A 27,778-nucleotide genomic window follows, 5' to 3' on the forward strand; every position below is an offset into this window, starting at 1 on the left:
ATAATACTGGAGGACTGGGGCTGCCTTTTACCCTATGGGGGGCTGCATTATACTGTGTGCTCTCCCATCCTGGTATACAGGGCTGCGGAGTCGATAAGCCAAACCGACTCCTCAATTTCCATTACTCCGACTCCACCTCCCTCATACATGGCTCATGTGATACATTAGGGTCATTACACTGTGCATGTGGAGGCTAAAAAGGAGGAAGTCACCATCGGGGTATCATACTGTGTTAAGGGGGACACTTTTGTTGGCATCACATTTTTATGGGGCTATGAAAGAGTAATCTAGGAGTTCAGAAAGCAAGAAAGGCTGGAAGGTTGTGGGATCTGCTCTTCTGTGTCCCCAACAATTATTTCCTTTTTTTTTTTTTTTTTTGTGGGGGGGGTCCCAATTATAACTTCTGCTATGAGCTCCCATGATTCCTATGTCCGCCCCTGAAGTAGTACACGTATGTGTATACGGGCCCTTACTATTGAAACAATGATAAACAAATCTTTTGCAAAGTTAAACACAGTTTATTACACAAATCAATACAAAACTGAAAGTAGTGTATAATTGTCAGTAGTTGCCCACTATAAGTTCTGATGTTGCCAAGTAACAGCACCAGGACCGTTAAAATACTGGCAGTAGTTGTCGCGGCAGGTCTTCGCATCCTGGGTGTTTCTGCCATATCCCACTGGTTGAAGGCCTGCAATTGCAGGATCGTTTGAACGCCATTCACCGAGCTCCACTTCCCCATTGGCTAGGTCCACAGAGTCCACGAAGCCAGGCGGACAGTACGTAATTGCATCACGTCGACGAAGAAAGTTGTGAAGCGTGCAACAGGCCAAAACAACAGAGTCTATTGATGTAAGTTTCATGTTAATTGGCGTGTGAAAAACTCTGAAGCGGTTGGCCATGATACCGAAGGCATTTTCGACAACACGCCGTGCCCTTGACAAACGATAATTGAAAATTCTTCTTTCCTGGGTAAGACTTTTTTGGGGGAACGGTTTAATAAGATTGGGATGAAGTGGGAAGGCTTCATCGCCGACAAAAACAAAATTAAGGTTACCTGTAGTCTCTGAGTTGGGAGGCAAGTGTAGGTCACAGTTGTCCAATCGCTCTCCAAAAAGTGTGTGCTCTAAAACACCACCATCAGAAACCCTGCCGTTCATGCCAACATCTACATTTATAAATTCGTAATTGGCATTAACAAGGGCCATCATGATGATGCTGAAATAGCCCTTATAATTATAAAAATAGGATCCGCTATTTGGTGGCTGAGTGATTCGGACATGTTTCCCGTCCAAAGCCCCACCACAGTTAGGGAACTACCACAGCTGCTCAAAATCAGAGGCAATCTTTTTCCATTCCTCCTCTGTGTTGGGAAACTGTATGTAACTACGTAGACTGTGGTAAATTGCATTACATGTCTCCGGGATTAGAACACTGAGCATGGGCCTTGAAATGGCTGCAGAAAAATGCAAGTCTTGGAGTGAGCGTCCGGTGGCCAGGAATCTCAGTGTGACTGCCAATCTTTCATCTGCCGGAATGGCAGCACGCATCGCTGTATCCTTCCGTTGAATACGTGGCATAACTCGTTCCAATAACTCTTTAAAAGATTCCTCTGACATCCTCAGATAGTTGCGGAAATCATGAGGGTTCTTCTCCTGAAGCTCTCTTACAAGTTGCATGTGGGATAATTCAGACCTCTTCTGCAGCCACTCTCTGGTCCACATGCGACGCTTTCGTTTGGAACGCCTCTGTAGCTCTCGTGCCTCATCTTGACGCCGAGCTTCCTCAACCAGCAATGCAGCAACCACAATAGCACACTGCCCGTCGTCCATGATGTGCAAACTGCAAACATAACATGAAAAGATGAGAACACTTTCAACAAAACAATTAACACAAGTATTGAAACTGTATATAAAAAATATCATGGAAAACCATATTCCATTCTGTTAGTGAGCATGACAGAAAATGCGCTGTGTGGGTGCGTGTGCACGAGACCCCTAAAATATCTGCCCATGCAAAAGCATACATATATATATACAAATAGAATCCAAGCCCTCCCTCCCTGAAAAGCAAAGATAACAGATAATTAGTAAATGTGTGATAAAAGAATAAAAAATGGAAACGCATCTGAGACCTCAAACAATACCTACCTCACTAAAGATGTCTGATATGTTCAAAGCGGAGTCACAGCTGGAGAACGCTGCAATGATCCGCAAAAATCAGCACTAGTCCAATGAACGGATATTAGCAGCCCGGGGAACTCTGGTAGGATCTGCAATAAAGCACGAGGTCAGAAACAAAGGACGGAATCGCTATTCTGTTGCCTTCTTTATGCGCGTCCGGAAATGAGAACGCCGTAGCGACCACCAATCGGGGACGAGGGGCGCGGAATAGTCCAATTTATGCACGCCTACGTGTCTCAGTTCTGAATCGCTGGACGAGGTCGTTGGCTAGGTGTCAAATACAGCGATGCACACTGCCCAGCGGGAGTGCAACGACCCAGGAATGGTCCAGGGAGCTTTGTAACGATCAACGATCTCGCAGCAGGGGCCTGATCGTTGCTACCTGTCTAACGTAGCGAGATCGCTAGCGATGTCTCTATTGCGTCACAAAACCCGTGACGTATCAACGATCTCGCTAGCGATCTCGTTATGTGTGACAGGGCCTTAACTCTAAGTACCAGTACACTGTGCTTGTAATAAAGATTATCAGTCACATTCAAGTAGAATGCTGAAGATTGGGAGTAGGAATCCTCGGGAAGACCACATGTCAAGAAAAGAAAGTAATGAGTTAAGTAAATGATGTAGGTGCAATGGGGAAAAAAAGTATTTAGTCAGCCACCAATTTTGCAAGTTCTCCCACTTAAAAAGACGAGAGAGGCCTGTAATTGACATCATAGGTAGACCTCAACTATGAGAGACAAAATAAGAAAACAAAACCTGAAAATCACATTGTCTGATTTGGAAAGAATTTTTTTTCAAATGTTGGTGGAAAATAAGTATTTGGTCAATTACAAACAAGCAAGATTTCTGTCTCTCACAGACCTGTAACTTCTTCTTTAAGAGGCTCCACTCATTACCTGTAGTACTGACACCTGTTTGAACTTGTTATCAGTATAAAAGACACTTGTCCGCAACCTCAAACAGTCACACTCCAAACTCCACTATGGTGAAGACCAAAGAGCTGTCGAAGGACACCAGAAACAAAATTGTAGCCCTGCACCAGGATGGAAAGACTGAATCTGCAATAGGCAAGCAGCTTGGTGTGAAGAAATCAACTGTGGGAGCAATAATTAGAAAATGGAAGACATACAAGACCACTGATAATCTCCCTCGATCTGGGGCTCCACACAAGATCTCACCCCGTGGGGTCAAAATGATCTCAAGAACGGTGAGCAAAAATCCCAGAACCACACGGGAGGACCTAGTGAATGACCTGCAGAGAGCTGGGACCAAAGTTACACAGGCTACCATCAGTAACACACTACGCCGCCAGGGACTCAGATCCTGCAGTGCTAGACGTGTCCCCCTGCTTAAGCCATTACATGTCCGGGCCCAGCTGAAGTTTGCTAGAGAGCATTTGGATGATCCAGAAGAGTATTGGGAGAATGTCATATGGTCAGATGAAGCCAAATTAGAACAGTTTGGTAGAAACACAACTCGTCGTGTTTGGAGGAGAAGAATTCTGAGCTGCATCCAAAGAACACCATACCTACTGTGAAGCATGGGGATGGCAACATCATGGTTTGGGACTGTTTCATAGCCAAGGGACCAGGACGACTGATCCGTGTACATGAAAGAATGAATGGGGCTATGTATAGTGAGATTTTGAGTGCAAACCTCCTTCCATCAGCATGGGCATTGAAGATGAAATGTGGCTGGGTCTTTCAGCATGATAATGATCCCAAGCACACCGCCAGGGCAATGAAGGAGTGGCTTTGTAAGAAGCATTTCAAGGTCCTGGAGTGGCTTAGCCAGTCTCCAGATCTAAACCCTATAGAAAACCTTTGGAGGGAGTTGAAAGTCCATGTTGCCCAGCGACAGCCCCAAAACATCACTGCTCTAGAGGAGATCTGCATGGAGGAATGGGCCAACATACCAGCAACAGTGTGTGCCAACCTTGTGAAGACTTACAGAAAACGTTTGACCTCTGTCATTGCCAACAAAGGATATATAACAAAGTATTGAGATGAATTTTTGTAATTGACCGAATACTTATTTCCCACCAAAATGTGAAAAAAATTTCTTTCCATATCACACACAGTGATTTTTCAGGATTTGTTTTCTCATTTTGTCTCTCATAGTTGAGGTCTACCTATGATGTCAATTACAGGCCTCTCTCATCTTTTTAAGTGGGAGAACTTGCACAATTGTTGGCTGACTAAATACTTTTTTTTCCCACTGTATATACACCACAGAGACGCTTGACTGTCCCACTGAGCAATGAACTCAATAATGGGAAGTGAAGGAAATGAAACATCGCAGACAAAGAGTGAGTGAAAGTCAGAACATAGCCCTGACCTCCGGGTCAGCTCCCCCAAATCAGGACTATCTCACAGCATCCAGGACAGTTGGGAGCTATAACATATACTAATATATATTGTAATGCAGCGGCTTGCTGCATTGCTAAAATGTCCACGGGGTGTGTTCTGGCTGACCATTTACCTCCCCCTCAGGTGACTGATCACATGACTGCGACATCATCACAGGTCCTGTGTGCACAAAAGGTATATAAATCCTGGTGGTTTTGAAACAGGGATAGAGAGAGAGAGGCCTGGTGAGGCAAGAGGCCTGGAAGGTAGAGGTTGGATCCCTGTGTCTGGGATACCAGTAGCCTTGGAAGGCACGTGGCCTGGAGACTACGTCTGGGAAGTCTTAAAGCCACGGCTGTGGCAGAACTGAGCTGATAGAAGCAGCTGAGACCCGGCAAAGGTAAAGCGGCACTTTAAATGAATATTGATGCTGTACCTTGCTGAAGTCTGTATTTGAAGCCAAGCAGGCATAGCTGCCACTGAAAAGGCTCTAGGATACAGTACATGTGTAACATTTCTACGAGCCACTGAGATGGACTATGTTATGAGCGGTTTATGATGTGTAATGAACTGCTGGTCTTCATATTACCGGAAAACGTTGCATGTGTGCTTTAATTGATCCGGTGAAGCGAGTACCCCCCCAGCGTGATGAATAGCGCTACCTTACATGTGGTAGAGAATGCGGGCAACTGCAGCCAGGTTGCTAGGGGTAACGGCACAGGACGACGAATGTGGATGCAAGCATCTTGCTGTGGCTCGGCGGGGTCACGAAGATTAAAGCATCTGGCTGTAATTCGGCGGGGTTATGAAAATTGTCGTCGCACTCAAACCTGGTTTGCTGTGGCTTGGCGGGGTCACGAAGATTAAAGCATCTGGCTGTAACTCGGTAGGGTTACGAAAATTGTCGTCGCACTCAAACCTGGTTTGCTGTGGCTTGGTGGGGCCACGAAAATTTTCCAGGGAGAGCGGTGTGAAGTGTCTAGTGTAAAGAGTGTGCCGCGATGGCTATGAATGGAGCAGTATCCCCAGACGGAATGGAGAAGTGGTTAGATGACCGGGTGCAATAACTCTTCAGCATAATGGAGTTTCCTAAAAAAATGCAGGAGCAGTTAGAGTGCCTGTCAAAAGCGCAGCAGCAGGCATTTGAGAAACAGCAACAGGAATCGCAGCAGGCATTTGAGAAACGATATCAGGAATTGCTGCAGGAATGGCAGGAGCTGTTGGACGGAAGGGCGGCAGCGAACCACTCCTTGAGTTCTCCGGTGGCACCAGTGCTGTATCAGAGTGCCCGGGGAGGTGGTAAGAGATGTTGTGAACTGGGTCCTAAGACTAACGCATGGGGTTTTTGTAAAGTACCCCCTACAGGTGTGGGTGTCCAAAATGGGGCGGAGTCTCAAAAGGGAGCGGAGTTTCAAAAGAGCATGGAGTATAGAAAACCAAAATTGGTTACTGGTTGTGGGTTGGTACCACCTACAAATGACAATTTGACCGTTGATAACGGGGTAGCTCCAGTAGAAGGGGTTGACGTCAAAGTGGGAGGTGACTTGTTGGTCCACAACACCATGGGGAGTGACACAGACCCCATAGCTGACGGTGACACTACGAAAGTAGAAAGAGAGTTCAGTCAGGAGGAGCTAGACGAGGTGAAAAAGTCCCCCTCTCGTTGTCGACGGCACAACGGTCACAAAAAAGTTGCTCCTGTAGCCTTTGCTGAAAGGGTAAATAAAGAAAATGCAATGTTGTGTGCCTTTATTCCGAGTGTGGATCCTCCTTTAGAAGCAGAAGAGATTAGGAGGGAAGAGGAGGTGATGTTGCCAGTAGCAACCTCTGGTGCAGTATCAGACAACACTGAAGATCAGGTGGAAGAGTTGGATGCAGTTCTGCAGATTCGTTACAAGCCGGATGATCTACTGAGACAGAAGGATCAGGAACCGACAGCCCTGAAAGAGGAGGTGGCCAATCATGACCAAGAGCTGGAGCCTATCAGGCAGCAGTATCAGAGTGACGTGCAGCAACTAAAGAAAAGCATGGAGAACGTATCCCTGGACCAGCTGAGCCTGGAGTCTGAACGGCAGAAAATAAATCAGGTTGTGAGGAACTTGCAGCGAGAACTGGAGGAAAGCAGCGAGGAAATCAACAAATGGAAGGAAAAGTTCCAGAAAAATAAAGAGGAGGTTTTTCAGTTGGAGCTTGACAAAGCGGAGTTTGAAGATGAGCTTGAGCTGTGCGAGATGAAGGATCGTTTCTCCCTGGTACAATTAGAGTTGATGCAGGTGAAACAAAAGCTGGATGAGGCTCTACACCAGAGGGATAGGGAGCTGTCTGCCTTAAAAGAGGCGCTGCAGGATGAAGTTTCTGTACGTGATCAAAACCTAGAACGACTGCGCGAACAGTTCAACCGGAAGCTGTGTGAATCCAAGGAGGAGTATGGTGAACTCAGTAAGGATCTGCAACAAATTAAGAGAGACTATGAGGATCTCCTCAAGATTAAGGAAAAACTAGAGGATGATAAGGCGGATGCAGAACACAGGCGCCGAGTGATTGAGACCACTCTACAGGACACCCGGGATGAGAATGATGATCTCTGCAGAAAGATCCCAGGACTGGAAGCTCAGGGGAAGGAGCTGCAGACGTTCTGTGGTGATCTCCAGAGGGCACAGACGTGCCTTAAGGATAGAATCTGCAGGATGGAGGAGTCTATCGGAGAAGGGAGGTATGAAGCAAATGCCTCCTCGAATAATGCGAGCTTGGATGATTTGGTGGATGTAAGAGCCGAGATCAAGGAGCTCAAGGAGACGTTACAAGCCCATTTGAAGCCAGAGAAGCTTGAGAGACTGGCTGTCGAGAGCTGAGTGGACGCATTGGAGACAGAGAGGTCTGAGAAAATTCTGCTGATAAAGGAGCAGTTGAAGCCGGAAGAGCTTCAGAGATGGGTTGCTGAGAGGCGAGTAGCTGAGCTAGAGGAAGAAGTTGTCGAGCTCAAAGGTCGCCTGGCAAAGTACCAATCAGTGAACGAGGCCTCCTTGGAGAAGGAGAAGGGCAAACAAATTGCGCTTAATCCTTTAAACCATGAGAAGGTGGACCTGGGGAAAGCTGACAGAGTGTTAAAAGAAGATAAGTATGAAATGGAAGTGGTCAAGACGAGAATTCTTGAGTTCATAGCGGTGAGTCAGCTCAGGGGAAGTATATAGGGTGAAGAAGCTGAAAGTCAGTTGTCCCTGAAACCTGAGCCAGATGATCATTTGGAGACCACTGGTGAGACAGAAACGTCTCAGTATAAGTGCCTCATAGAGGTACCCGAAGATTTGAGAGAAGAATGCACCAGAGAGTCAGTGCATGAAGAGTTTAAGAAGGCCGTGGGAGCCTGTAAAGTGTACTGGACCTAAGAAGCTAAACAGCTGGTGGTCCTGTCCACAACCAAAGTCACAGTGAAGAGGGTGGCTATCCTAAGTGACATGCACTGGCGATGTGTTCGCACGAATCGGTTTGTCCGGTTGAAGACGGAACAAGCCATTAGACAACTGGAGCTTATGAGAAAAGCTCAAAGTCTGCAGGAAGAAGTCATCCGGATGCCTCATGCTTTGGTAAGAAAGCTCATTGGGAGAAATGGCCGAACCATGCAAATGATGGTAAAGAAGTCTGGTGTGATGAAAGTAAGCAGTGCACGTGAAGACGGCATGGTGCCATTCTCCGCTGTTGGAACGGCAGAAAATCTTGCACATATACGCATGCTGATAGAGTACCGAGTGACCTACCTGCGAGAGGTAGAACAGCTGAATCTTGCCAGACTGCGAATGGAAAGACAGCATCGTCAGAGCAGCAGAAGATGGCAGCCGTCTATAAATAGTGAGACCTCCAGTAACTCAGGTCTGAGAGGCCCATGCAAAAAGGGACCTTCAAATAATAGGACGGCTACAGTAGAAGTTAGAGACCTTTCAAGATGTCCTGAGGATAGTGGGCGTGGGTTTAGAGGTACTGAGACCTCCAGTAACTCCGGTCTGAGAGGCCCATACAAGCGACCCAATAGAGTACAGGACAGCACGAAGTCAGACCTGACCTTAGATACAAGGGCAAGTAAGTTACACTGCTGTATTGACCGCTGGGAGCGGGGGAGGTCTGACAAGGTTACGACTCGGAAATGTGACCTGACGAAGTTAGTGACAATGACAGATGGTAGGCCCCTAAGGAATGGGCTAATATTGATGGCTAATGTTCCAGGGACTGAGCAGCGCAATTGTCAAGTACAGTACAGACCAAAAGTTTGGACACACCTTCTCATTTAAAGATTTTTCTGTATTTTCATAACTATGAAAATTGTACATTCACACTGAAGGCATCAAAACTATGAATTAACACATGTAGAATTATATACTTAACAAAAAAGTGTGAAACAACTGAAAATATGTCTTATATTCTAGGTTCTTCAAAGTAGCCACCTTTTGCTTTGATGACTGCTTTGCACACTCTTGGCATTCTCTTATTGAGCTTCAAGTGGTAGTCACTGGAAATTGTCTTCCAACAATCTTGAAGGAGTTCCCAGAGATGCTTAGCACTTGTTGGCCCTTTTGCCTTCACTCTGCGGTCCAGCTCACCCCAAACCATCTCGATTGGCTTCAGGTCTGGTGACTGTGGAGGCCAGGTCATCTTGATCCGGTGAAGCGAGTACCCCCCAGCGTGATGAATAGCGCTACCTTACAATATATATAAATAAATTATTTTTTATGACAGGGGACATGGGGCTGATGTATCTGTGAATATCAAGGCCTCACTGTCCGCATTTTCATTCGAAAGTGATATTCAGAGACAATCTACTGATGAGGCGGGGTGTCTGTATGGGTGAAGAACATTACATATTCTTACTAATTATGAAACATTTATACCAGTACTGAAATATGCTTTATTGGTCGCTACATGTTACCTTTGTCCAGTTGCTATGGAGATACCACCCGATTACCTAAATTGTCTTATTGTAAAGTACTTGACAATGTTATATTATTATATTATTATGCTATTCCATGTGCCTGATCATGTTGTGTTTCACCTGCTGCTTTATATAATGCACTACCCCAGGGTGTACAGAATTACAGAGAGGAGCAATTAGGAAGTTCCAGACCTTACTACTGTCAGTTTGTTGCAAGTGAGAGAGACCAGCCCACCGGCATGAGAGTACCGCCACTGCTGAGACTGAGGGTTAAAATTGTCACAACTGAAAAGTGCAAAGGGACTTTTTCGTGAGAGTATACAGTTAGTGATGAGCGAGCACTAAAATGCTCAGGTACTCGTTGCTCGGGTCGAGCAAATTGGAATACTCGGGTGCTCGACCCGAGCAAAGAGCCCAATCTAAGTCTATGGGAAACTCAAGCATTTTTCAGGCGGCTCCCCCCGGCGGTCTGCAGAGGGCCTAAAAATTGCCTAAAATGGATGAGAACAGTGCTCAAATGACATGGGAACAGCATGGGGAAGACCCCTGGAAGCATCTCTGACTCCCAGATCACTGCTATCCACAACGTGGTCAGAGTATTACGCCACTTTTACGGACTCACAATAAAACATACAAAAACGAAACCAAAATGGATTTTCCTGGGAAATATGTTAAGGAACATCTCTCCCAGGGTAATGACTTACACCGCGTGCAGAATTATTAGGCAAATGCGTATTTTGATCACTTCGATACTTTTTATACATGTTGTCCTACTCCAAGCTGCATAGACTTGAGAGCCAACTACCAATTAAGTAAATCTGGTGGTGTGCATCTCTGTCTAATGACATTAACACCCTATATAAGGTGTGCTTAATTATTAGGCAACTTCCTTTCCTTTGGCAAAATGGGTCAGAAGAGAGATTTGACGGGCTCTGAAAAGTCCAAAATTGTGAGATGTCTTGCAGAGGGATGCAGCAGTCTTGAAATTTCCAAACTTTTGAAGCGTGATCACCGAACAATCAAGCGTTTCATGGCAAATAGCCAACAGGGTCGCAAGAAGCGTGTTGGCCAAAAAAGACGCAAAATAACTGCCCATGAATTGAGGAAAATCAAGCGTGAAGCTGCCAAGATGCCATTCGTCACTAGTTTTGCCATATTTCAGAGCTGCAATGTTACTGGAGTATCAAAAAGCACAAAGTGTGCGATACTCAGGGACATGGGCAAGGTAAGGAAGGCTGAAAAACGACCACCTTTGAACAAGAAACAAGATAAAACATCAAGAATGGGCCAAGAAATATCTTAAGATTGATTTTTCAAAGGTTTTATGGACTGATGAAATGAGAGTGACTCTTGATGGGCCAGATGGATGGGCCAGAGGCTGGATCATTAAAGGGCAGAGAGCTCCACTCCGACTCAGACGCCAGCAAGGTGGAGGTGGGGTACTGGTATGGGCTGGTATCATCAAAGATGAACTTGTGGGACCTTTTCGGGTTGAGGATGGAGTGAAGCTCAACTCCCAGACCTACTGCCAGTTTCTGGAAGACAACTTCTTCAAGCAGTGGTACAGGAAGAAGTCGGTATCGTTCAAGAAAAAGATGATTTTCATGCAGGACAATGCTCCATCACGTGCATCCAACTACTCCACAGCGTGGCTAGCCAGTATAGGTCTAAAAGAAGAAAAAATAATGACATGGCCCCCTTGTTCACCTGATCTGAACCCCATAGAGCAGGGTTCCCCAACTCCAGTCCTCAAGGCCCACCAACAGGTCATGTTTTCAGGATTTCCTTAGTATTACACAGGTGATAATTGCATCACCTGCACAGGCAATAATTCCATCACCTGTGCAATACTAAGGAAATCCTGAAAACATGACCTGTTGGTGGGCCTTGAGGACTGGAGTTGGGGAACCCTGCCATAGAGAACCTGTGGTCCATCATAAAATGTGAGATCTACAGGGAGGGAAAACAGTACACCTCTCGGAACAGTGTCTGGGAGGCTTTGGTGGCTGCTGCACGCAATGTTGATCGAAAACAGATCAAGCAACTGACAGAATCTATGGATGGAAGGCTGTTGAGTGCCATCATAAAGAAAGGTGGCTATACTGATCACTAATTTTTTTTGTTTTTGTTTTTGTATGTCAGAAATGTTTATTTCTAAATTTTGTGCACTGATATTGGTTTACCTGGTGAAAATAAACAAGTGAGATGGGATTATAATTGGTTTTTATTAAGTTGCCTAATAATTCTGCACAGTAATAGTTACCTGCACAAACAGATATCCTCCTAAGATAGCCAAATCTAAAAAAATCCCACTCCAACTTCCAAAAATATTAAGCTTGGATATTTATGAGTCTTTTGGGTTGATTGAGAACATAGTTGTTGATCAATAATAAAAATAATCCTCTAAAATACAACTTGCCTAATAATTCTGCACACAGTGTATATATTGTGTATATATATAACACTATGTAATAAACTATGTAAGTGGCAAAAAACAGTTTTCAACAAAAACATACTAAATAACATTTGTGCAGTCTATGAATTTGTTCTAAGAAATAGAATTGCCTCCATCAGATCCTCCTTCATAGATGACCTCAAATCTGACCTAATAATTTTAAGGCTAGAGAACAACCTCTCTACACTATCTTGGGTTGGAGGCAAAGCCGTAACCACATGGACAACATCTCTAACAATTTCTGGGTGTAAAGGAATTGCCTCATGCACAGTCAGTTTTGCTGAACGGTTGAATTTTTCTATTTCTTTGAGAGCAAGTGAAACATTTTGCTGAAATATGGTCAATCTGCTTGCTATAGGAGACAGAGTGAAATCTTTTTCCTTGCGGCAACACTTTGCCTGCTCCATGTCTTCCAAATACTTGTCAAACTCCTCATCTGATGAGGATGAAGATATGGCAGCAGTAGCACTATCAGGACCCAAGTCCTCTTGCGCCTGGCAGTCCTCCTGCAGGCCACTCATCCTAACTGCTACCTCAGTCAGAGCTTCATTCTTTTTGGTACAGATAAGATATAGATAGACAGATATGGATAAATGGATGGATAGATAGATAGATAGATAGATAGATAGTCATAGAGGGATAGATAGATAGATAGATGGAGGGATGGATAGATAGATAGTGAGATAGATGGAGGAATAGATAGATTAATAGAGGGATGGATAGGTAAATAGAGGGATGGATAGAAGGAGAGATAGATAGATAGATACATGGATGGATGGATAGATAGATAGATAGAGGGATGGATGGATACATAGAGGGATAAATGAAAGGATAGATGGAGGGATAGATAGATGGATAGATAGAGGGATGGATAGATGGATAGATAGAGGGATGGATAGATAGATAGATGAATACATGGAGGGATAGATAGAGTGTGATAGACAGATGACAGCTACAGACAGCAAATAGTACATTGCACATATCGCACACATAGTTCACACATTGTACAGAGAGCACATAATAATCACCTACAATATTAGCATTAGTTACCTTCCTGTGACAGAGATGAGCAGTAGTACTTTCACTTTCTCACTTTCTCCAGCTCGGGCCCCAGTAATCAGATCCTGTGCATGGCAGGCACCCCTCCCCCTCCTCTCTCTGGTGAAGACAGCAGAAGACAGGACAGAGGAGGGGAGATTGCCCCCTGCAGTCTGGAGCCGGTGCAGGACAGGAGCACTGCAGCATACAAGTGAGTTTTGATAGGTGCGTGCCCCTGCTTCTAGGTGGGGGGGCAGCTGCCCACCCTGCCCCTCGCTGGCTACGGCCATGATTCACATACAGCGTTTTTGCGGATCCGTTTTTTGCAGTAAAATGCAGTGACTCTGGGCATCCCAGCAAAGTCAATGGGTTTCAAGATATGACATTCAGACACATCGTTTTGTGAGGATCCGTTTTTGGGCTCAAAAACGGATCCTCACACAGAATGAGCATGTCAGTTTGTGCGGCGTTTTTCTAATCTGCTTTTGCTATTGAAAACATTATCTATGAGCTCAAAAACCTTTCAGGTGATGCTGTTTTTTAAAAAGCTGATCTGCTTTTGCAGCTGAAAAAAGTATCCTCAAAAAACGCAGCAAAAACGCTGTGTGTGAATGCAGCCTTAGATCAGGAATAGAACAGCCATTTATAGGACATTTCATAACTTTCCCAAATTCCTATGAAAAAAATATTCAGCACATTCTGCATTGAACTACTGTACCCAATTTATTATATATTTTAGGCGTCGACTCCGACTCCACAGCCCTGCTTGTAATGCCCATGCACTAAGTGTATGGGCTGACAGACATTTACTCCTGGGGGGTATACATGAACATACTGTATAAAAAATTTTTTTTTTACGGGCATCATAAACACCCTTTAAAAAAATTATGTGGGTGTTGCATCACGGACCATGGTCACCCTCGTGATATGGTGGTGGAGGATGAGGAGAAGGAGGAGGACAAGAGCAAATAGCCAAAATCAGGAAGCGTATACGCATGTGTGGGTGTGAAAAGGTGCATGGGAATACACCTCCCAAGAAAAGACACTGGATTTGAGTTATGTTATGCTGCTATCATTCGGTGGTGTTGAGAATTCTGGCCCAATCCAGCCCTTGTTCATTTTTATAAGAGTCAGCCTGTCAGCATTTTCAGTTGACAGGTGGGTGCGCTTATCAGTTATAATTCAAGGTCACCCAAGGCATAGAGAGCCAGTTCATTCCATGTATCCAGCTTGGATACCCAATAATTATAAAGCACAGAGGAATCACGGAGGACGTTGGTACAGTCGGCAAGGTACTCCCTCAGCATCTTCCCAAACTTTGCACTCCTTGTGAGAGTACCCCGTGCCTCAGGGCCTGTGCGATGGGAGGGTCTGAGAAAACTCTCCCAGAACTTTTGACAGTGTTCCCCTGCCTCTGCTGAATTGTAGTTGTGTCTCTCTCGCCTGTACTCCTTGGTTGTCCAACGAAGTGTGCCCTCTGCCACCAGCATTTTCAGATGGGAATTTTTTTAATAGTTCCGCAACAAGAGCCTTCTGGTACTGCCCCATTTTGGTACACCTGTCCGCCTCAGGAATAAGAGATATAAAGTTCTCCTTGTAGCGTGGGTCTAGAAGTGTCACCAACCAGTAATGACTGTCACCCAAAATTTTGCAAACGCGAGGGTCATGGGAAAGGCAGTGTAACATAAACTCAGCCATGAGTGCCAGACTACTAACAGGCAAGACTTTCATGTCCTCACCAAGAGGATGACTGACCATGCTCTCCTCCTCCTCCTCCTCCTCTCTGTCCTCTGGTCATCCACGCTGAACAGATGGTATGACAGCTGTGCAGGTAGTACCGTCTATAGTGCATGAAACTAGCTCCTGTCCTTCCTCCTCCTCCTCCTCTTTCTCATTGTCACCCAATCCACGTTGGGATGAGATGAGGCTTGGCTGTGTGTAATCACCCTGTATGGTTCCTTGCTCCATCTCATCGTGCTCCGCCTGCAATGCATCCTCTTTGATTGTGAGCAGAGAGCGTTTCAGAAGACAGAGAAGCGGGATGGTGACGCTAATTATGGCGTCATCGCCGCTCACCATCTTGGTGGAGTCCTCAAAGTTTTGGAGGATGGTACATATGTCTGACATCCACTCCTGAGGTCTTATGTGTGGAGTCTGAACTGAATACCGACGGCCTTGTTGATGCTGGTACTCAACAACTGCCCTCTTCTGCTCACAAATCCTTCCCAACACCTGCAGTGTAGACTTCCAACGTGTGGGGACATCACACACCAGTCTGTGAGCCGGAAGCTGCAAAAGCTGCTGAAACACGTCAAGGGTGGCGGAACCTGTAGCTGACTTTCTAAAATGGGCACACAGGTGGCGTACTTTAACAAGCAGATACGGCAGCTCCGGGTAGGATTTGAGAAACCGCTGAACCACGAGGTTAAGCACATGGGCCAGGCATGGTACGTGTGTGAGCTCGCCTCGCCTCAGAGCCACAACCAGGTTACGGCCATTGTCACACACGACCATGTCTGGCTGTAAGTTCAGCAGTGTGAGCCACAGATCTGCCTGCTCTTTCAGAGCTGTGCACAACTCTTCAGCATTATGCGGTTTGTCACCATGGACAGGGGATTGGCTTGCATGCACCACAGCGGAAGAAGCAATGGTGCCACCTGCAGACACTGTTCCTGGACCCTGGGGTTCGGCCCACAAAGTCGGATGCTTTGCTGCCATGTGCTTGATCATGCTGGTGGTGGTCAGGCTGTTTTTTTTGCCACCCCTGCTTATGCTGGCCTGGCAGGTGGTGCAAATGGCCTTTTTGGGGTTATCGGCAGAGTCTTTAAAAAACAACCAGACTCGGGAAGGCCTAACAGTTGTACAGGCAACTTCCTTCGTGTTGGTGTTACGGGGAACGGTTGACTGCCTTCTGTCTGCGGCCAACACACTGCTTCTTCCTGCCTGTTGGGGTGCTCTGCCTCCCTCCCCCTGTGTGCTGCTGTCCTCGCTCTGCATGTCCTCCTGCCAGGTTGGATCAGTTACTATATCAGCTACCACCTCATCTTCCACTTCCGCACCCTGGTCCTCCTCCTGACTTTCTGGCTATTGTGTCTCATCATCGTCCACCTCTTGTGATACTTTCCCACCGTCGCCTTCGTGTGACCATGGCTGCTCAAATATTTGGGCATCGCTACACGCAATCTCCTCTTCAAGCGGACCGGGCGAGAGCCCCGAATCTATAAATGGAAAAGTGAACAGCTCTTCAGAGTGTCTAAGTGTGGGATCAGTTGTCTCTGGGTACTCGGCATGGTGGGAGGAAGGAGAATCATGGTGAGGAATATGCGGTCCAGACTCACGGCAACTGAGACTTGACCGTGTGGAAGACAGGGTGGTGGTGGTGGCTAAGTGACTGGAAGCATTATCCGCTATCCAACCAACAACCTTTTGACACTGCTCTGGGTTCAATAGTGGTGTGCTGCGGTCCCCTCGAAATTGGGACAGGAAGGTCAGGCGAGAAGATGTGGGTGTTTGTTGTGGCACAATTTTGGCTTGCCCACGGCCTTGTCCTCGGCTTCTGCATGCACCATTACCATCACGTCCAGTTCCCCGTCCCTAACGCAGCAGCAGCTCTCCCTACACTGTCTGATCCGGAGTGACTGTGACGAGCATGGCGGCGCCAGGTCTGATATAGACCTGATGATGCTGTGCGGCCAGCCAATCACTGTAATGCCCACAACCAAGATGGCTACGGCATTACAGTGCATGGCAGGCAATCCCTGCATATTCATTGGCTCTCTAAAGAGCGCCAAACATGCAGGGAGGGGACCCGAGTTCCCGCCCGAGCAACCCGGAAATACTCGGCGAGCGCTGAGCATCTCGAGCAGTGAGATGCTCGGGCGAGCACCGAGCAGTAGCGAGCATGCTCGCTCATCACTATACACAGTGCATTTTGTGTTTCATTTTGTGAGGTGTATCCTTGAAGCCTCTAGTCTGGATGAGCAGTTCTTAAGCATCATAGATATTACAGGGCAGATGAGTCTTGTATGCAGCGGTATTGAAGATGTAGTGAGCTGCAGTAGAGAAGCCAAACTGATGCAGCAGATTTTTGAGTGGGTCTATATGCCTTTGAGGGAAGAGGATTGCTGTCCCAGAGATGGAGAGACTAGTGCCTGATACACAGTAAATGTGAAGGACTGAAATGTGGCAACTCTTATTGTAGGGCACTCTGCATTTGGAGGCCACAGTGCATTGCTGCCACAGAGAGGCATTCTGGAGAGGGGCTGAGACAACGACTAAAAGAGAGACTGTGCTATGCGGCACTGGGAATGGCTCAGATAGACTGTTTCAAAATAAAGGAGGAGCAGCTGAACAGATTGCCAGCATGCTGTGTAAATTTTCAAAGGTGAAAGTCAAATTATCTTCCTATGCTGATGCCAAGTAGTTCCCTCTTGTAAGAATGTTGAAACCATCATGCTTGCTGCTTCTTGCGTAAAACACTTTGAAACGTCAAAATATGTTTGTGCAACGCAAAGTTACTAAAAAATGTGGCAACTTTTAGTGTTTTCACGCCAGTCCCAGCCAGCTCCCAGCCAACATAGGCGGAGGTGGGTGCGTGACGGGGCATGGCGATTCCTGCTCGTCAAATTCATGTCCAGTTGTGGCATACCTTAACCCAGAAATCTTATGCCTGTCCCTGACTGGAGTAAAATTTGTTTTGAGACACTCCACATTTAAGACGTGCCTGATTCATTAAGAGATATGCGCCTCTTAATGAATCAGGCACCTCTGACTATACAATGCCTGTTCATTAAGACTGGCGTGAACATGATTTGGGGCCTGAATAAGCTTTACCTAGTTTATTAAAATATATTAGTTATTTAACTGTTGCAGGACCATCACAAAAGTAATAAGCACAGTCGTCCTGGAAAAAATAATTGTAATACCGATATTTGTGGGCTATGTGGATATATTGGCTTTATATACTGCTTTGTCAGAACACTTACAGAAAACGGAATTATTTCTCAATAGAAATGTAGCTTCAATACACTTTCATCTTGGTAGCTTAAAGGGGTTGTCGGGTCCAAAGTGATTAGTCTGCAGTCATGAACTCCCCAGGGTGCACTGTGCACTGCGGGGATTCGCTGGTTTCTGAGCTGGGACCGGAAGGTATGTATGAGTTATGTGTACTCCCGGCTAGAGAACGATTAGTGGGCGCAGCCTCGCTCCATACACTTGTATAGAGTGAGGATGCGCCCACTAGTCGGGTTCTGTCTGGAAGTACAAATAACTCAGACATACCATCTGGTTCCAGCTCAGAAACCAGCGAATCCCCGCAGTGCACAGTGCACCCTGGGGGGAGTCATAAGTCTGCAATCACACAGAGTGACTGCAGACTTATCGTTTTAGACTGGACAACCCCTTTAATATACACGGATGTTTGTTTGGCCTTCAGCTCACTCACAGCTCATAATTGCGGTCTGTTCAGCGTATTTTCTGGCGATCTCTTTGCACCATCTCTGCCGCTTATGCTCCACGATCCACCAACACTGCCATTCAGACTTTCAGCAATGAGATAAAAAAAAGTTGCAATTTATAATTCCACAGCACTCATCACATGTAAATTGTTATTTCAATTGTATTTATTCAATCCACAAAATTGGCCACATGCAGTAGAGCTTGCACCAATCAGAAAAATCCGGGTCTTAAAATATTTTAGCCAATCTAGAGTAATTTCAGAGTATGATATATACTGTATCCTCTAAATACAAAATGTGGACTCTATTTAATACACATAGTAAACCATGGACTGGCTGAAATTCCATATAATAAATGATAGTTCTATAATTCTAGACTTATTATATATTTATATACCTAGTGTATATTTCCTTGTCCTATTACTTACCAAAATGTAATACTATTTACTGCATTCATAATCTAAACTTGTGTGTAATCTTTATAGCTACATTAATGAATCAACTACAGTATGTTACGTTTTAAATCCCATTGCATTTATGCATATAGCATTTAAGCATACTTTATCGAAGTGCCATAATTTATCAAAGTGCCGCGGCAGTTAGAAAATGGCCATCTTCAGCCGTTTTCCCGCCATCGGACACCATCTTCAGGACGCCGTGTGGGAAGAAGAGGGGCGTGGATGTCCAAACCGCGCGAGACCCGAAGCTCCGCCCCACGCACCGACGCTGCGCAAGGTCCTGGAAGGGAGAGAGAGCGACGCTGACGTCATCAGGACGCGACGCAAGGTCCTCATCTGGAGCAGCACCAGCGGAGCCGCGGCCTACAGAAGAGGATCGTCGGAAGGTAGGCCACGGTTAACAAGGGGGGAGGAAGACATCAAGAATGGAGGGCACGATGGCGGACCAGCAGCAGACTAAGCTGCCCAGCATTGGCAGTGCCCCAGCCGTCGCAGGCCCCGACCAGCGCCAGGAGAAGACGCGTGACACAGGAGCGGTCGCGGGAGCATGTAAGAGGAGTCTCCCTGTCCTGGACGCTGCCAGCGTCAGCCTGCTCCCGGGCCCCCTGGTGGAGCCGCCGGTCCCGGGAGTCATCAACAGCGGCCCTCTCCAGGCCCCGCCGCAAGGCCTGAACTCCCCAGGCGCCTCCCAACCGCGTGTGCCCCCGGTCCCGAAGCCACCACCCCTTGGGACTGACCTGTACAGCCAGATCGCCGAACCCAAGTACCAAGAGGGCCCAGACAGGCCTGAAGACGACCAGGAGGAGCAAGGAGCATCAGGAGGACACCGTTACCAGTAAACGGTAGAGTGTGACTGTATATAGTTACCCGTCGGGGTAAAAGGAACTGTTATGGGACTGTTTCCTCTGAGAGTGTGGTCCCCGTTGGGACTGATATAGAACTGATAAAAAGTTGCCCCACCCCCTAAGTTACCTGGCTGAGGACTGAGAGCAGCCATCCCTTTTCCCTAACCTGGCTGGGGACTGAGAACAGCCATTCCCCTTCCCAAAACTGGCCGAGGACTGAGAGCGGCCATCTTGTACATAGTTGCGCTTCCTAAAGCGCCCCCTACTGGTTTTATAAAAAGACTGCAACGTCTACCTCAAGACAACTTTTGTTGCACCTTTAAGAAGAATGAACACCTGGTCGCAAGTTGCACCGCGGCCAGTATACAAGAATATGCCTTATTTGAAAATGTTTTATATAAAGAGTTTTATATGCTGCTAGGTGATAATGCAAATGTTTTATATGATGTTTTATGTGACAAAAGAGATCCGGTAGTATTAAATATGACAAAGAAAAGTGTTTCCCATAAAGGGAATTGAACAATGTCGTCCGTTTTCTACTGTAAAAAGTTTTGAAAAAGTTTTGCATGTCTTGTAATCAAATGTCTTTGCTCTTTTCCAGCCCGAGGACGTGCTGTGGTTTACCAGGGTGGAATGTAGCGCCCCGAGGGTTCGGCCGCTACAGGGGTATTGCACCTCTGCCAGAGGTGTGGTATTCCACTCCCGGGTAAGGATGGAGTATGGACCAGGGCTCAGGTAGCTGCATGCAGCACACACACCCCATTTCCGGGGGACAGCTCAACGGTGCTCCCATTAGACAGTAATGCAGGCACGACAGAATCTGTCCCTGGCTGGAGTGGGGAGGGGGGAGGAAAACCCAGTGATGTAGGAGCAGGAGGGGACGGTTTCTGAGTATAGGTAGGAGCTCATTGGTTGCTGGTCACCTGAGCTCACACACTAGGGGAGGGTATATAAGGTGGGCACCATCTTAGTTCTGGGTCAGTTCAGTCAGAGAAGAAGCAGAGTGGAGATGTGACAGGGAGCTGTGGCTCAGCCTCGGCCCAGCTCCACGAGGCAGGCCTAGGGTGAAGGCCGGAGCCAGGAGAAAGGAACAGAGAAACAGAAAGGAACAGAAACAGAAAGGAACAGAAACAGAAAGGAACAGCAAAGAAAAGAGAAGTACCAAAAGTGTAGAAGGGCTCAGAAACAAGAAGGCAGAAGGGACCCTAAGAGCCCATGAGAATACCGGGTGAAGGGTCAGGCAGATTAAGGGTACCGGATCCCAAGTTGGTGGAGGAGAAACTACCCTCAGCCAAAGACCGGAGGTCGTGATCATTTATTGGTGCGACACCTCACTAAACCTGCTAGGAAAGCACCATATAGGACAGCGGGGAGCGGGGCCCACGTTTACCCGCGCAGATCCGCGGTAGCTGGACAAAAGTTGGTCACTGCTGGGGCAGGCCAGAGAAAGGATGGAAGGGGGTCCTGTGCCATATTCCTGAACTGCCTGGGGGTTGACCGAGCCCCTCACCTGGTGGACGCAGCACGGCTCAGGTGGTCATTGCTGACAGAAGTGACTGGGAATATACGAACTGTGAGTAAAAGACCCTGGACTGCAGCACGTTGTCTTTGTGCTTTTTGCTTCGCCAGCACTAACGGTACTGGGACCCCCTGCACCATCACCCCCACCATTCATTACACTGCCCTGAGGCTACACTCTTCCCGTGGGGAGTTATACTACCTCAGCTGCACACACCATCAGCCTCAGTGGACTTTCCTGCAGCGGCGGTTCATAATAGCCGCAATCCACGGGTGGCGTAGTCGGACATTACCTACAGTACATCATAGACTACCACTGGTCTGACCACCATGAGCCACGGAACCGGGTCGCCACCACTACCCCCCAGCGTCTCCCTATTACCCGGCTCCGAGTGCCCCACGGCCCAGGAGGCGAGTCACAAGCACGCCACAAACAGAGTCGGCTGAGGTATGCAAAAGCACATTTGGAGAAGCCAATTTCTTTTTGGAAGAAGGTCCTGTGGACTGATGAAACCAAGATTGAGTTGTTTGGTCATACAAAAAGGCATTATGCATGGCGGCAAAAAAACACAGCATTCCAAGAAAAACCCTTGCTACCCACAGTAAAATTTGGTGGAGGTTCCATCATGCTTTGGGGCTGTGTGACCAATGCCGGCACCGGGAATCTTGTTAAAGTTGAGGGACGCATGGATTCCACTCAGTATCAGCAGATTCTTGACAATAATGTTCAAGAATCAGTGATAAAGTTGAAGTTACGCAGGGGATGGCTCTTTCAGCAAGACAATGATCCAAAACACCGCTCCAAATCTACTCAGGCATTCATGCAGAGGAACAATTACAGTGTTCTGGAATGTCCATCCCAGTCCCCAGACCTGAATATCATTGAACATCTGTGGGATCATTTGAAGAGGGCTGTCCATGCTCGGCGACCATCAAACTTAACTGAACTGGAATTGTTTTGTAAAGAGGAATGGTCAAAATACCTTCATCCAGGATCCAGGAAATCATTAAAAGCTACAGGAAGCGACTAGAGGCTGTTATTTTTGCAAAAGGAGGATCTACTAAATATTAATGTCACTTTTCTGGTGAGGTGCCTAATTTTTATAAAACATTAAGCTTAAGATTAATAGGGGTGCCCAAACTATATAACTCTGCCCTTCACCTCTCCAAACAAACCTACTTTAACAACCTCATCATCTCACTTTCCAATAATCCTAAACGGCTCTTTGACACGTTTCATTCTCTCCTCAATCAAATAACACAGGCCCCGACCACCGACCTCAGCGCTGACGATCTGGCCAATTATTTCAAAGAAAAAATTGACCATATCCGACAGGAAATTTTCTTCCAATCCCCAAATGTTATGCATGCTCTCCCCCGCCACATTGTATCTTGCTCACTTTCTGACTTCTAACCAGTCACGGAAGATGAAGTGATCAGGCTCCTTGCATCTTCTCACCCTACCACCTGCACCAGTGACCCTATTCCCTCACATCTCCTTCAGTCCCTTGCTCCAGCTGTCACCACTCACCTAACTAAAATTTTCAACCTCTCCCTCTCATCTGGTATCTTTCCCTCTTCTTTTAAACACGCCAACATACAACCATTACTTAAAAAACCATCCCTTGACCAGAACTGCACTGCCAACTACAGACCTGTTTCCAATCTTCCCTTTATCTCTAAACTCCTGGAACGCCTGGTTCACTCCCGTTTCATCCGCTATCTCTCAGACAACTCTCTTCTTGACCCTTTACAATCTGGTTTCCGCTCTTTACATTCTACTGAAACTGCCCTCACTAAAGTCTCTAATGATTTACTAACAGCTAAATCTAATAGTCACTATTCCCTGCTTATCCTCCTGGATCTCTCTGCAGCATTTGACACTGTGGATCACCAGCTCCTCCTCACTATGCTCCGCACTATTGGCCTCAAGGACACTGTTCTCTCCTGGTTCTCCTCCTATCTCTCTGACTGCCCCTTCACTGTATCTTTTGCTGGCTCCTCCTCCTCCCTACTTCCCCTTACTGTTGGGGTTCCTCAAGGATCAGTCCTAGGCCCCCTTCTTTTCTCCTTATGCACCGCTCCTATTGGACAAACAATCAGCAGATTCGGTTTTCAGTACCATCTCTATGCTGATGACACCCAATTATACACCTCTGCTCCGGACATCACCCCTGCATTACTACAAAAGACCAGTGATTGTCTTTCTGCTGTGTCTAACATTATGTCCTCCCTCTACCTAAAACTGAATCTGTCAAAAGCTGAACTACTCGTCTTTCCTCCCTCCACTAACCTACCTGTGCCCGATATTGCCATTTCCGTTTGTGGCTCAACCATTACTCCCCAGCAACAAGCCCGCTGTCTTGGGGTCATTTTTGATTCAGATCTTTCTTTCACTCTTCACATCAAATCACTCGCTCGTTCATGTCATCTACACCTCAAAAACATCTCTAGAATCAGAACTTTTCTCACCTTTGACTCGGCAAAAACTCTTACTGTAGCTCTTATTCATTCTCGTCTTGACTATTGCAACGCTCTACTAATCAGTCTCCCTCTTACTAAATTCTCCCCTCTCCAATCCGTCCTTAACGCAGCAGCCAGGATCATATTCCTCACCAACCGCTACACCGATGCCTCTTCCCTGTGCCAGTCATTGCATTGGTTACCCATCCAATGTAGAGTTCAATTTAAACTTATCACGCTTACCCACAAAGCGCTCCATGCTTCAGTACACCCCTACATCTCCTCTCTTGTCTCAGTCTACCACCCTACACGTGCCCTCTGTTCTACAAATGACTTAAAACTAAAATCCTCCATAATCCGAACTTCCCACTCCCGTCTCCAAGGACAGTTCGATTAATTCCCAATACCCACAGTTTCAAGCGAACCCTAAAAGCACATTTCATTAGACTGGCTTATCGCCTAAACACACTCTGTCCGTCCCAGTTTTCCCCCATATTAAAATCTTCTTCAACTTCAGGTTCATACCAACCATGCACTTAATAGCCTCGGTCAGGACAGCACACATACTGGCTGGCGACCAGTCCATGTATTATTTATCCTATTTAGTATATCAAGGCTGCATTATACAATATATGTACTTTTTACCTTTTGTGTCTCCCCCATTTCCTCATAGACTGTAAGCTTGCGAGCAGGGCCCTCACTCCTTTCGATATGAGATATGCTTATTCTGTATTGTCTGTATATGTCCCCCCTAAAATTTGTAAAGTGCTGCGGAATATGTTGGCGCTATAAAAATAAAAACTATTATTATTATTATTATTATTATCCTGTGTTGCTAGGTTAGAGGAAGCAATTTGCTGAACCGATGTGGCATGCATATATTATATATACCTGGTATGTACAATGTATACTAAATTAAATACTTCATTAAGTTTGATTAAATACTTTACATAAAGGAGTAATATCATTACATATGACATGTTGTTATGTTATTATTTACATAACAGATACTGAATTAAGATAACGCCTTGTATAGCTTTGCAACATCATGACTGCTGTAATTACTGCTAGTCACCACCAGAGGGAAATATAGAGCCACCCAGGAACAAAACCTTCAGCAGAGAAGCAGCTAAGTAAAAAAACGAAATCGAAGGAGGGTGTGTGGTTTATGCTTACTGAGATTGTAGAAAGTGACTGTAAGCTAGAAAAAGCCAGACAATTCTGATATTTTCTCCAATCATTAATTCTCTCTTTAAAAAAAGAGACTGCAACTTCTTTTGTCAATGACATTGCATCAGGGCAGGTGCAGATGACCGTTTTTTCCTCATCCAAGAAAATCGGTCCGATTATGCTAATCACACTCTGATCAGAGTGTGATCCGATTTTCTCAGAGATGGACAGAAAAAAAAAAGTTTATCCACCTTCTCTATAATGTCCGTCTGTGAAAATAGAACCGAGTGTCATCTGAGTGTGGACTGATTTTTTATATGGACCCATAGAGTTGAATGGGCGATTGCCATCTGATTTTCGGAGGCAAATGGCCCATGTTGCGATTCTTTTCCTTGGACCGAGTTGGTCTGAGACAAAGATAGGACATGTAATAAATAAAAGGACACAACCAGGATGTCAACATAGTTAAGGAAGGGCCTTCTACTCCATATACAAATTTAAACCAAAAAATAATGAGTACATAATGGCCCAAATAAGAACACCAAGAATGTCCATGCTAGTGCTCAAAATGCAATTCCGTTTATTAATTTGTTGCATTGTGGACAGTTTGTACAAATCTTGGAGGCAATAACGGGGTAAACAAAGGACTGAGCAGAGAGGCAAGGTAGGGGAAAAGATTAACATAAAGGCAACAGAGGAAAAATAAAGTGCATCTGGTACAGTTAAAGGTCCTTGTGCAAAGTAACAAAATTGGGTCCCAGTGTTATGACAAGGGATATAACAAGGGTAGAAGAATTCGTAGCTATATCCCTCCCTAAAGTGCTAACAGGTCCCCAAATGTAAATTATTGCTCATCCATACTTTATACAGGAGTCGAAAACCAAAATGAATCTGGTATCGCTGCAATCGCACCGACTCGAAGAATAAAGTCGTCTAATCACTTATACCGCACGAGGAACAGAGTAAAAAATAAACTCTAGGTTTAGGTTTGTGCTAGGGTTAGGATTAGGGTTGTGCTAGGGTCTGGTTGTGCTAGGGTTAGGGTTATGCTAGGGTTAGGGTAAGGGTTGTGCTAGGGTTAGGATTAGGATTGTGCTAGGGTTAGAGTTGTGCTAGGGTTAAGGTTGTGCTAGGGTTAGGGTTGTGCTAGGGTTAGGGTTGTGCTAGGTTTAGGGTTAGGGTTGTGCTAGGGTTAGGGTTGTGCTAGGGTTAGAGTTAGGGTTGATCTAGGGTTATGGTTGTGCTAGGTTTAGGGTTGTGCTAGGGTTAGGGTTGTGCTAGGGTTAGGGTTGTGTTAGGGTTGGAGTTGGGATTTTTTCAAAAGTAAAAAAAAAAATGATGACGATATGGCGACCAGTGTTGAGTGCATGTGCTTGCTACTTGAGTTTGCATCGGGGGCTCTGGTATGCACCAAGTATCTCGGGTGCTCGAGTGACATGCTCGAGTCATTGCCCCATATGCTTTATAGCCAAAAAAAGTTGCATGGATTGCCTGTCATGTACGAGCGATTCCCGCATGTTTTTTTTTTGGGTGTCTAATAACTGTGAAATATGCGGGGCGGGGACTCGAGCATGTCACTCTAGCACCCACGATACCTGGTGCATACCCAAGTACCCGATGCAAACTCAAGTAGTGAGCACTTGCGCTCAAGACTAATGACAATTTATTCAACATGATGACCTAATGTTATCAAATTCTGTGTCGTACCTCTGGGTTCAAAATGTTCACTATACCCCTTGATAAAATCCTTGAGGGGTATAGTTTCCAAAATGGGGTCACTTGTGGGGGGTTTCCACTATTTTGGCACATCAGGGGCTTTCCAACGTGACATGGCGTCAGCTCTCAATTCCAGCCAATTTTGCTTTCAAAAAGTCACACAGTGCTCCTTCCCTTCTGAACCCTGCCGTGAGCCCAAACAGTGTATTTTCCCCACATATTGGGTATCGGCGTACTCAGGAGAACTTGCATAAAAGTTTTTGCGGTCCATTTTCTCCTCTTACCGTTGTGAAAATAATAAAATTGGGGCTAAAACATCATTTTTGTGAAAAAAGTTTTTTTTTTCATGGCTCCATGTTATAAACTTCTGTGAAGCACCTGGGGGATCAAGGTGCTCACCACACATCTAGATAAGATCCCTGAGAGGTCTAGTTTCCAAAATGGTGTCACTTGTGGGGGGTTTCCACTGTTTAGGAACATTAGGGGCTCTCCAAATGCAACATGGCGTCCGCTAATTATTCAAGCAAATTAGCTTGCGCCCAAACAGTAGTTTTCCCCCACATATTGGGTATTGGAGTGCTCAGGAGAAATTGCACAACAACTTTTGGGGTCCATTTTTTCCTGTTACCCTTGCAAAAATAAAAAAAGTGGGGTCTAATGTAACATTTTTGTGAAAAAAGTTAAATGTTCATTTTTTTCTTCCACGTTTCAAAAATTCCTGTGAAGCACGTGAAGGATTAGTAAACTTCTTGAATCCAGTTTTGAGCACATTGAGGGGTGCAGTTTTTAGAATGGTGTCACTTTTGAGTATTTTTTGTCATAAAGGCCCCTCAAAGTGACTTCAATTGTGATGTGGTCCCTAAAAAAATGGTTTTGTAAATTTTGTTGGAAAAATGAGAAATTGCTGGTCAACTTATAACCCTTATAACTTTCTAATAAAAAAAAAATTTGGTTCCAAAATTGTGCTGATGTAAAGTAGACATGTGGGAAATGTTATTTATTAACTATTTTGTGTGACATATCTCTCTGATTTAAGGGGATAAAAATTCAAAGTTTGAAAATTGCAAAATTTTTAAAATTTTCGCCAAATGTCAGTTTTTTTCACAAGTAAACGCAAGTCATATTAAAGAAATTTTACCACTATCATGAAGTACAATATGTCACGAAAAAACATTCTGAGAATCAGTGGGATCCATTAAAGCGTTCC

This window comes from Phyllobates terribilis, unplaced genomic scaffold, assembly GCF_046119375.1.
Source record: "Phyllobates terribilis strain yellow unplaced genomic scaffold, ASM4611937v1 Scaffold_2__4_contigs__length_985480577, whole genome shotgun sequence".
In the NCBI taxonomy this organism is placed as follows: Eukaryota; Metazoa; Chordata; class Amphibia; order Anura; family Dendrobatidae; genus Phyllobates; species Phyllobates terribilis.